General features: G+C 44.1%; 1 long non-coding RNA gene across 1 annotated transcript; it reads left to right on the top strand.

Annotated features, from left to right (window-relative positions):
- Window positions 1–481: 481 nt before the first annotated feature.
- Window positions 482–1,191, top strand: LOC310774575. The gene is made up of 3 exons (XR_014552604.1): window positions 482–577; window positions 735–889; window positions 997–1,191. It is a non-coding gene; the product is annotated as an uncharacterized lncRNA (long non-coding RNA).
- Window positions 1,192–8,624: the final 7,433 nt, after the last annotated feature.

The following is an 8,624-nucleotide window of genomic DNA, read 5'->3' as shown; positions in this document are numbered from 1 at the left end:
GAACTCGGTACTTTTACAGGCACCGACCGAAAGTGGGCGGTACTACCGAGTATCAGTTCACATGACATGAAACGGTACCTCATTTCGGTACTCTTTTTTTTCTATTATAATTTAAAAATGTCGGTACTTGAACGCATCTCAGTGATACAAAGACAGCGAGCGAGATAGAAATTCCGACGCAAACTTGAAGGCAACACACACGAGGGTGGGTTACGTCATCACGTCACTGCCAAAACAAGCTGAAGAGAAGAAGATGGCCTCTCGCTTGCGGTCCAAAGTGTGGCACTGGCTACACTTCACAAAGATAGACTCAGACAACGCTCGCTGTAACATTTGCGATGCGAAGTGCAAAGCTGGCCAGGGGAACACCTCTAACTTGAGGAAACACTTGGTCAAGCATAAAATCTTTTTAAATGCGGAAGACTGTAAAGTGTTCGATAGCCTGAGGGACGCTGCAGCCCCACCAGCAGCAACGCACCTACAGCCAGCAGCTCCTCTGCTTCGTTAGCTGAAACGGACAGCGACGACGACGAAACTTCAAGTGTCGCAAGTGAGGCGTCGACTTCTTCAACATCAGGTAACGTCATTTAATTAGCTAACGTTAGCTGGATAGTTGTAGCTTATAGCTTAGCATGTTTAGTAGCGTAACTAGCGTTGCTAACGTTATTATTATCCTCAGTTCGTGTCACCGTGAGACGTGTTATTCAACGTTACACTCTTGCTTTCTTTGCTAGGCCACCGTGTGAGAGTCGCACAGGAGACACCCTTCACCCTGGCGAAGAAAGCAGCTTTACCCCGGCAGAAAGTAAATGAGTGCCACAGGGCCAGTGACTGCCTTCATTGTAAAAGGCATGTTGCCCTTCGCAACGGTGGAGTCTCCATGGTTCAGGTAAATTATTTATTTATGTATAAATGGGTGATAATGTGTGTGTGTGTGTGATATTCATAGAGTAAGCTAAGTTACTAACAATAGTTATTTTTATTGTCTATATATAGGGAGATGACAGGGACCCTGAACCCAAAATACTCCCCTCCCTCCAGAGACCTTCTCACAAACACACTTATTCCAGCTTGGTGTCGTGTTGAGAAGAAGAATGTGAAGGAGGAACTCAGGGCAGTTGACCATATTGCAGTGACCGCTGATGGATGGAGCAGACCATTACCTTGCACAAGTAAACTCTTGGTTTGGGAGGGAAGAGGGAGGGAGGGAGGGAGGGGTTTTATTTTGTTGGGTGCTGCTGCTAAACAAAAAAAAATCTAAATAAAGAACAATGTTGAAATTGAGAAGTTTGGACTTATTTGTTTTAGAAACTGTACATTTTTGTTGTAGCAAAAAAAATTTTTTTTTTTTTTTTTTTTTTTTTTACTCAAAAAAGTATCGAAAAAGGTACCGTTTTTGGTACCGTACCGAATTCCAGGTACCGGTACCGTACCGGTATCGGTTCAAATGTGAACGGTACCCAACCCTACCTGTGGGAGAATAGGGGCCATGGTCTCAATCACTAGTTTCAGACTACGTTCTAGTTGCAGACTATGTTTTGGGGTGTGATTGACAGGTCGCTTGTCCATTGATCACACAGCTCGCCGATCATGGACCAATAGCAGGCCGTGCTCTGTGGGAAACCCCTGGACTTGTGTCGAAATCCAAGATGGCAATGGCCAAAAACCAATGGGTCGCCCCCTGCCATTCAAAATAATGCAGGTTTAAGTGCACTTCCGCATTGACTTCAATTTTGACAGACAGAGCTACCCCCTTGTATGTAACACATGTAGTTCTAACGTAAGTTCAGTCAGGAAGACTATAATGGCTCATTTCCACCACATATAACAGCACAGTACAGCTCCACTCTATCTGGTATTACTCGGCTCTACTTGATATAGACTCTGTTTCCATAGCAAGTTTACTTGCCTCCGCCCACACCTGGTCATCATAGCGACCGCATATCTTCCCTCCGCCCATTGCCGAAGTAGGCTATAAGTATAACGTTAAAATGAAATCAATACACAGAACTTTTAAACTGATTATGAAATACTGGTGCCTCTAAATGACCTACAGTGTACATGGGCAAATGTGACAATCGGCTAGGAGAATGGATATCACTTTGTTGTTACTCAAACTCACATGCATGCACTGCGCGGGGACGGGAGAGGCGCTACGAGGAGAACCCCAGCGGCAGCTCAACAGGCAAGAGCGTGGCTTCGCCTGCGGCCTAGCGGAGCCAACTACAAAGGGCTTCCCGAGGAGCGCATGTTAAAGCTGAGCAAGGAGATCGCTTTTATTTCACCAGCGCCGAAGGCAGCAACACAAAAGACTGATGGAAATAACATAACAGAAGAGAAGGGTAAGCCCCCACTAAACTGATATGCAGCGCTGGATTGACAGTCAGTAGGATAGACAGTAAACACGATTCTGCCTGACCAATCAGTCGTCTACAATGTTTTCACGTCACCGTATGAACCCGGGTTCGCAGAATAGAACCCCGACGAGGCAGGTACTAAAAGTAGCACGACTCAGCCCTAAATCAAACCGGGCTGGGCCGGTTTTTAACGGTGGGATGAGACCATTTATCGAGTCGAGTGGAGCGGGACCGCGCTACTAGCTGCGGAGGAATTGGGCCATAATATGCATTTTACACTTTCTTAATTCACTTCTTATACTGTATCTCCACCTTTCAATCTACTCACAAGCTCATAATAAGCTGTCACTTTCCGCGCTTCAATTGAATAATCAGCTGCTTGCCGCCTACAGTCTCTTTTAACCAATATCATAGTGTCACATCACTGCTCACATCACCTCTCACCCCACACACCTCCAGTGTAAGCCTATCACATTGCTTCTCACCGCCATCGTAAGCCAATCGCTTGGAGGCGGTTTCCTTAAATATGTTTTTTCTGTCTCATTCAGCATTGAGTGCCAGCGACGCCAAATGGCGTCAATAACTCCAAATTCATATTTTGACGGGGGGATGTGGATCTAAGCCTCTTACATCGCCTCTTACAATATGGGAGCTATTGAATGTGTCTAACCTATTTTACAGAACCCTTAGGTGGCGACAGTGCCCTCCCGATTATACAAAGGCCAGGAGAAAAGAGAGAAGAAGTCATGAGGAAACGGAATACGGAAATCGCATCGATATGCTTGAAGCATAACGTTAGCTGTGCCTGTGAACAGCAGTCATCTGCTGCCACAATTGAGCCCCATCCGTGTCCGCTGCGATAGTCCATCCATATGATTTAGTTGCCGACACGGCGACACCAGCGTCTTTCTGAAAAGTTACATTATTCTCAGCTGGGAGCCGAGGACACGCTGTAAAAAAGCGGGGGGATGCAGGCAGCGGACTTTTCAGTGCAGATCAAACTCAGAGCAAACCGCAGCAGAGACACTCGACTCCTCCCAACACGGAAAAGGAGGAGGAGGGGGGTGGGGCACGCAGGGCACTACAGCAGCATACAACCATTGACAGTACACACACACCCAGGCAGCAGCAGGCTCGATGTTGGCCTATGTTTACATAAAGTTGTCTTGATTTCCAACTATTTTGAAGGTCCATGTGAAGAAGATAAAACAGTGCAGGACATGTTGTGTTTTGATAATATTTGTAGAAAATAAACAAAACATTCTTTTGACATACTTTTCCCGCAGGTAAACTAGACATTCTAACCTTTCATTTCAGCTATAGCATTTTGTTCAACTCAAAGCAGAATTCATTCTGTCGCCTTTCTAACATAAAGATGTGATTATCTCAGAAACTAATTTCAGCATGCTCTTTTCGGTCGAAAACACTCTTTTTCAGAGGGGTGTATTTCCAAAATGGAACGGTTTATAAACACAGTTTTTTTTTTAATGAAACAGAAGGGTTCAAAGTTTCATTGAGGCTATTGGTTGTCCATATAAGAGGAACACAAAAAATTATATGGCTATATTAAAATGCATTGCGGCCTATGTGGCACAGTACAGCAACCTTTTGCCCAAGGGCCGTGGCACTCAAAGTGTTAACACCGCTGCTGTCAGGCTCGCACCCTCCACCTCCCCCTCTCCTCCCGGTCATCGCAGACCTATCAGATTCTTCAGTCGGAAAAGTCTCATGAGTCTCAGAAAGAGATCATCAGCACCACCAGTATCTAGACTCCACAGGCGGATATATCTGGATGCTGCTCTGGGCTGATGCAGCTCTCTCAAGATCTCCCTGCGGTGTCTAACCGCCGAAGACTAATAACAATACTTTATTCTCATCATTCTTTCTGTAATGCATCATTCACTTTATTGTAATAAAATATTATTTTATTCATTCTTTGGTCTCTAGTCTCTCCTGACTGAAATGTATGTGTGATGAGTGGTTTACACTTTAGATTGGGGGATGCAGAAATCCTTGTAAATTAATTGTAAATGATTTACACATTTATAACAGGTGAGGAACACTTCATTTAGTATTCATGTTGTGTAGGCTTGATTAGTTCATCATTAACTAAAGGCTTATAAATCACTTACGACTGAACGTTATCATTACATTACATTACATTACGTCATTTGGCAGACGCTTTTATCCAAAGCGACTTACAATAACACACTTTTTGTCAGCAATAGAGCAATCAACTATGGAGCACAGTCTATGACAACTACAAATCCTGAAGGAACAGTGGTACGAGTTTTAGATTAGGATTTTTTTTTTTTTTTTTTTTTTTTTTTTTTAATAAAGAGAGAGAAAGAAGAGAGAGAAAGAAGTTAGATCAAGAAGGGCCCAGGTGGAGCCTGAAAAGGTGAGTCTTTAGTCTTTTCCGAAAGATCGGCAGTGATTCAGCAGTCCTGACCGAAGGTGGCAGCTCGTTCCACCATTGGGGTGCCAGGGAGGAGAAGAGTCGAGATCGGGATGAGCGACTTTTGAGCGCCCGTAGCGACGGAGGAGCGAGGCGCCCTGCACTGGTGGAGGAGCGAAGGGAGCGGTGAGAGGTTTGGAACCTGACCATTGATTGCAGGTACAGGGGAGCTGACTGGTGTACTGCCCTGTAGTCCAGTACCAGTGTCTTGAATTTGATGCGAGCTGAGATGGGAAGCCAGTGGAGGTCCCGGAAGAGGGGAGTGACATGAGAGAATTTGGGTTGGTTGAATACCAGACGGGCTGCAGCGTTCTGAATGAGCTGAAGCGGTCGGATGTCGGTGGCAGGTAGGCCGGCCAGGAGCACGTTGCAGTAGTCCAGGCGAGGGACGATAAGTGACTGGACCAGGAGTTGAGTCGCTTCTCTTGTGAGGAAGGGACGGATTTTGCGGATGTTGTAGAGGGAGAACCTACAGGAGCGTCATAAAATATCATAAAGTGTTACCGATGCATCTTTCAAACTATACATTTTGACACCCCTAATACGCGGACACACACAGACACACACACACACACACACACAATTTCACAAGTTGATGGATATGAGTCAGTTTAACACCGATTGACTGATGATTTCAGGTGTCGCCCCCCCCCCCCCCCCTAATCAAAACCTTCATTATTAACGAGTTTCTTTCTCCAATGATGCTTTTATTTGTATTGCAGTAAGACCATAGAGCAGGGCAAGCAGTTCTCTAGTGGGAAGAAGAAATTCAACATGGATCCCAAAAAGGTAGGAGTGCGGAGGTGTGTGTGTGTGTGTGTGTGTGTGTGTGTGTGTGTGTGTGTGTGTGTGTGTTTGTGCGTGCATGTGTGTGTGGACCTGGTTGTTATTAGTGTCTTGCTCAAGGACACTTCAGCAGCCTTAGCATGTGTCGTAACCTCATGAATCACGAGGCTTCCCGACATGAACGGTGAGGCTGTGGGGGCCAATCAGCAACAGCGTCATCTTAAAACACCAAACACTCGGCAAGCACATCATCCCTCCAAAGTTTGCTCAAATCAGACTTTGTTTTTTTTTTCAAATCACAGAGACCTCGTTGGACAAATGACATATATGATATATATTTTTTTATGCTGCTCCGCCCACTTCAAGTGTCATCAGAATCAGGCAGTGTCTGAGATTTTACCTGCATTTTTCCTTTTACTGCAGGGAGCAGGGTCCAAAATGACTCACCGGCAAGCAAAAATCTCTAAAACTCTAATCTCTAAGATTAAGATGATGAATTCCTCTGCAGTCTTTAGTCTTTAAATGTTCTTAACTTTGTCCCTGTTGGCCACCGTCTCTCTGACAGTGAACAAATGAAATCAAAGCATGATAATGGCTCTCGGCCAATCTGTCAATTAGCTCTTTATTATTTTTGGCTATAGTTAAAGTTATCCAATGCAGGCAGTTTTAACAAGTGAGTCTAAAACTCAACTTCGGACACAGTGCGTAGGACTAAAGTTGCATGTTTATCTTCAACATAATCTGGGATTCAGTGTTCCTCTCCCAACATCTAAAAGCATTTTACCGCTCGCCTGTGTCTCTTGAGAACCTTCAGCATCTGTTTGTTCATAGATCCTCATTCCTAAGTAACAAGGAGGAAGGAAGCTTGACTTCCTTTCTGACTCAACCACATGTCGTCATGGCTCGGTATACTGGCAGTGACATGGGCCCACAGTTCAGTTCCGGCTGTGGTGGTTTGGGTAGCGGGTCAAGGTCGTTACAAATTAAATTAAATTAAATTAAATTAAATTAAATTAAATTAAATTAAATTAAATTAAATTAAATTAAATTAAATTAAATTAAATTAAATTAAATTAAATTAAATTAAATTAAATTAAATTAAGTTAACACTTTTTCCTCACCCACTGACCTCTGCTTGGCACTCAAGTCAGGTCAAGTCAAGTTTATTTGTATAGCCCCAATTCACAAGCATGTCTCAGAGGGCTTCACAGAAAATATGTCTAGCTAATTCTAGCTGACACAACAGTAGCAAATTAAAGTAGTAATAATAACACATTGAACAATCATATGATAGAGAAATATAGAAAGAAAAACAAATATATAGAAATATAGGATAGAATGGGTGCCATGCTATAGGGTAGAATGGGTGACATGCTTTAGAATAGTGGGGGAATAGTGGGGGAGGAGAGATCAGGAAAGGGAGGAGGTGGGAAGGGTGCAGGGGAGGGAGAGCAGGGGGAATGTGAGAGAGGAGGAAAGTGGTGAGTTGGGGAGGGAAGGGGACATGTTGGGGAAGAGAGGAGGTGGGGAAGGAGCAGGGGAAGGGGGAAAGAGGAGAGATCAAGAAAAGGGAGGGAGAGCGGGGGGTGTGGGGCAGGGAAAGGGAGGAGGTGGGGAGGGAATGGGAAATGTGGGGGAGGAGAGAACAGGGAAGGAGAGGTGGGAGAGAGAAAAAGAATGGGTGCCATGCTTAGAATAGAATGGATGCCATGCTTTAGAGTAGTGGGGGAGGAGAGTTCAGGAAGGGGAGGTGGGGAGGGAGAGCGGGGGAGTATGAGAGAGAGTATGTGGAGGGAACAGGGGAAGGAGGGTATGCCATGCTTTAGAGTAGAATCAGTGCCATGCTTTATGCTTTGAGTGTGAGAGAGGAGAGAGCGGGAAAAGGGGGGAGCAAATCAGACTACTCTAGCCATTAACCGGAACTTCTAGTTCCGGTTAGCTGGTGCTTTCTTACCTCAGAGTGCATCTACATTTTATCTTTTGGCTTTTACTGTAATTTACACTCACAGAGTGTCTTGTAATGACTGCAAGAGTAGAATAAGCTTATATATCTACATTACTAACATCACAAGCAACCAATAGTGAGAAGTGGTTTGTGCTGTGACACAGTGTGTAGGAAAAGAAATAAAAACTGTATAAGAGCGAAGGAGAGTACATAGATAGATAGATAGATAGACTTTATTGCAGACTCAAGGTCCATACAAAAATACAGTCAAATACACATAATACAAAAAAGATTAAAAGAAAACACAAAATAAAAATAGTCTAATGACTCATTTTAAAAGACACCTGTACCAGTGCTCCCAAAGCTGAGATGTGCAGCGTAGAGTATACAGAACTATCTTTTTTTACATAGCAAGTATACAGTAGGCCAGTGATTCTCAATGTGGGGTCCAGGGCCCCCCAGGGGTCATTTGGGGGGTTCCAGGGGGTCCCCAGCAAAAAGGGGAATCATTTATTTTCACTTAAATTCCATCCATCAGTAAAACAATGGCAGAATGTATGAGTGTTTTGGTCATGGGTTTCATACACTTGCTGCAATAACACAGCTAAATGCTCAAATCTTGTTAGATGGTGGTCCATGGTCTTCTCTTTATGTCAGTTTAGGGGTCCTTGATGTGAAACAGTTTGAGAACCACTGCGTGCTACATATAGCCAAGTGTCACATATCTGATGGTGCATGATGGTTTCTTTCTGCATCCTATGTGGTTGATGTCTGTCTGCAAGTTGCAGCTTTGGTGCTGGCCTTTCTCTCGCATAAACGTAAAGTCGGCATGGCCATTTGTGGGTTAGAGAAAGTCCCATGGCCCGTGAGCGCTTGGGGACTTGCATAATTTGAGGAATACAGTACTTGGCTGTCAGTTATAGAATAAGGATTCTTTCCTTCCGGGAAAAGGTGCTGTTATAGCTCTCTGTTCTTTTTTCTTCCCATAGCAAATGTATTTGACAGTAATCTACATGATATGTTCCTGTCTAAGAAGCTGTGATACAGTAGAAAGAAAGAGGAAGATGAATTGGTTTTA

The sequence above is a fragment of the Poromitra crassiceps genome (genome assembly GCF_964638095.1).
Source record: "Poromitra crassiceps genome assembly, chromosome: 4".
In the NCBI taxonomy this organism is placed as follows: domain Eukaryota; kingdom Metazoa; phylum Chordata; class Actinopteri; order Beryciformes; family Melamphaidae; genus Poromitra; species Poromitra crassiceps.
The sequence above is the reverse complement of the archived record's forward strand: the minus strand, read 5'-3'. Positions and strand labels throughout refer to the sequence as shown.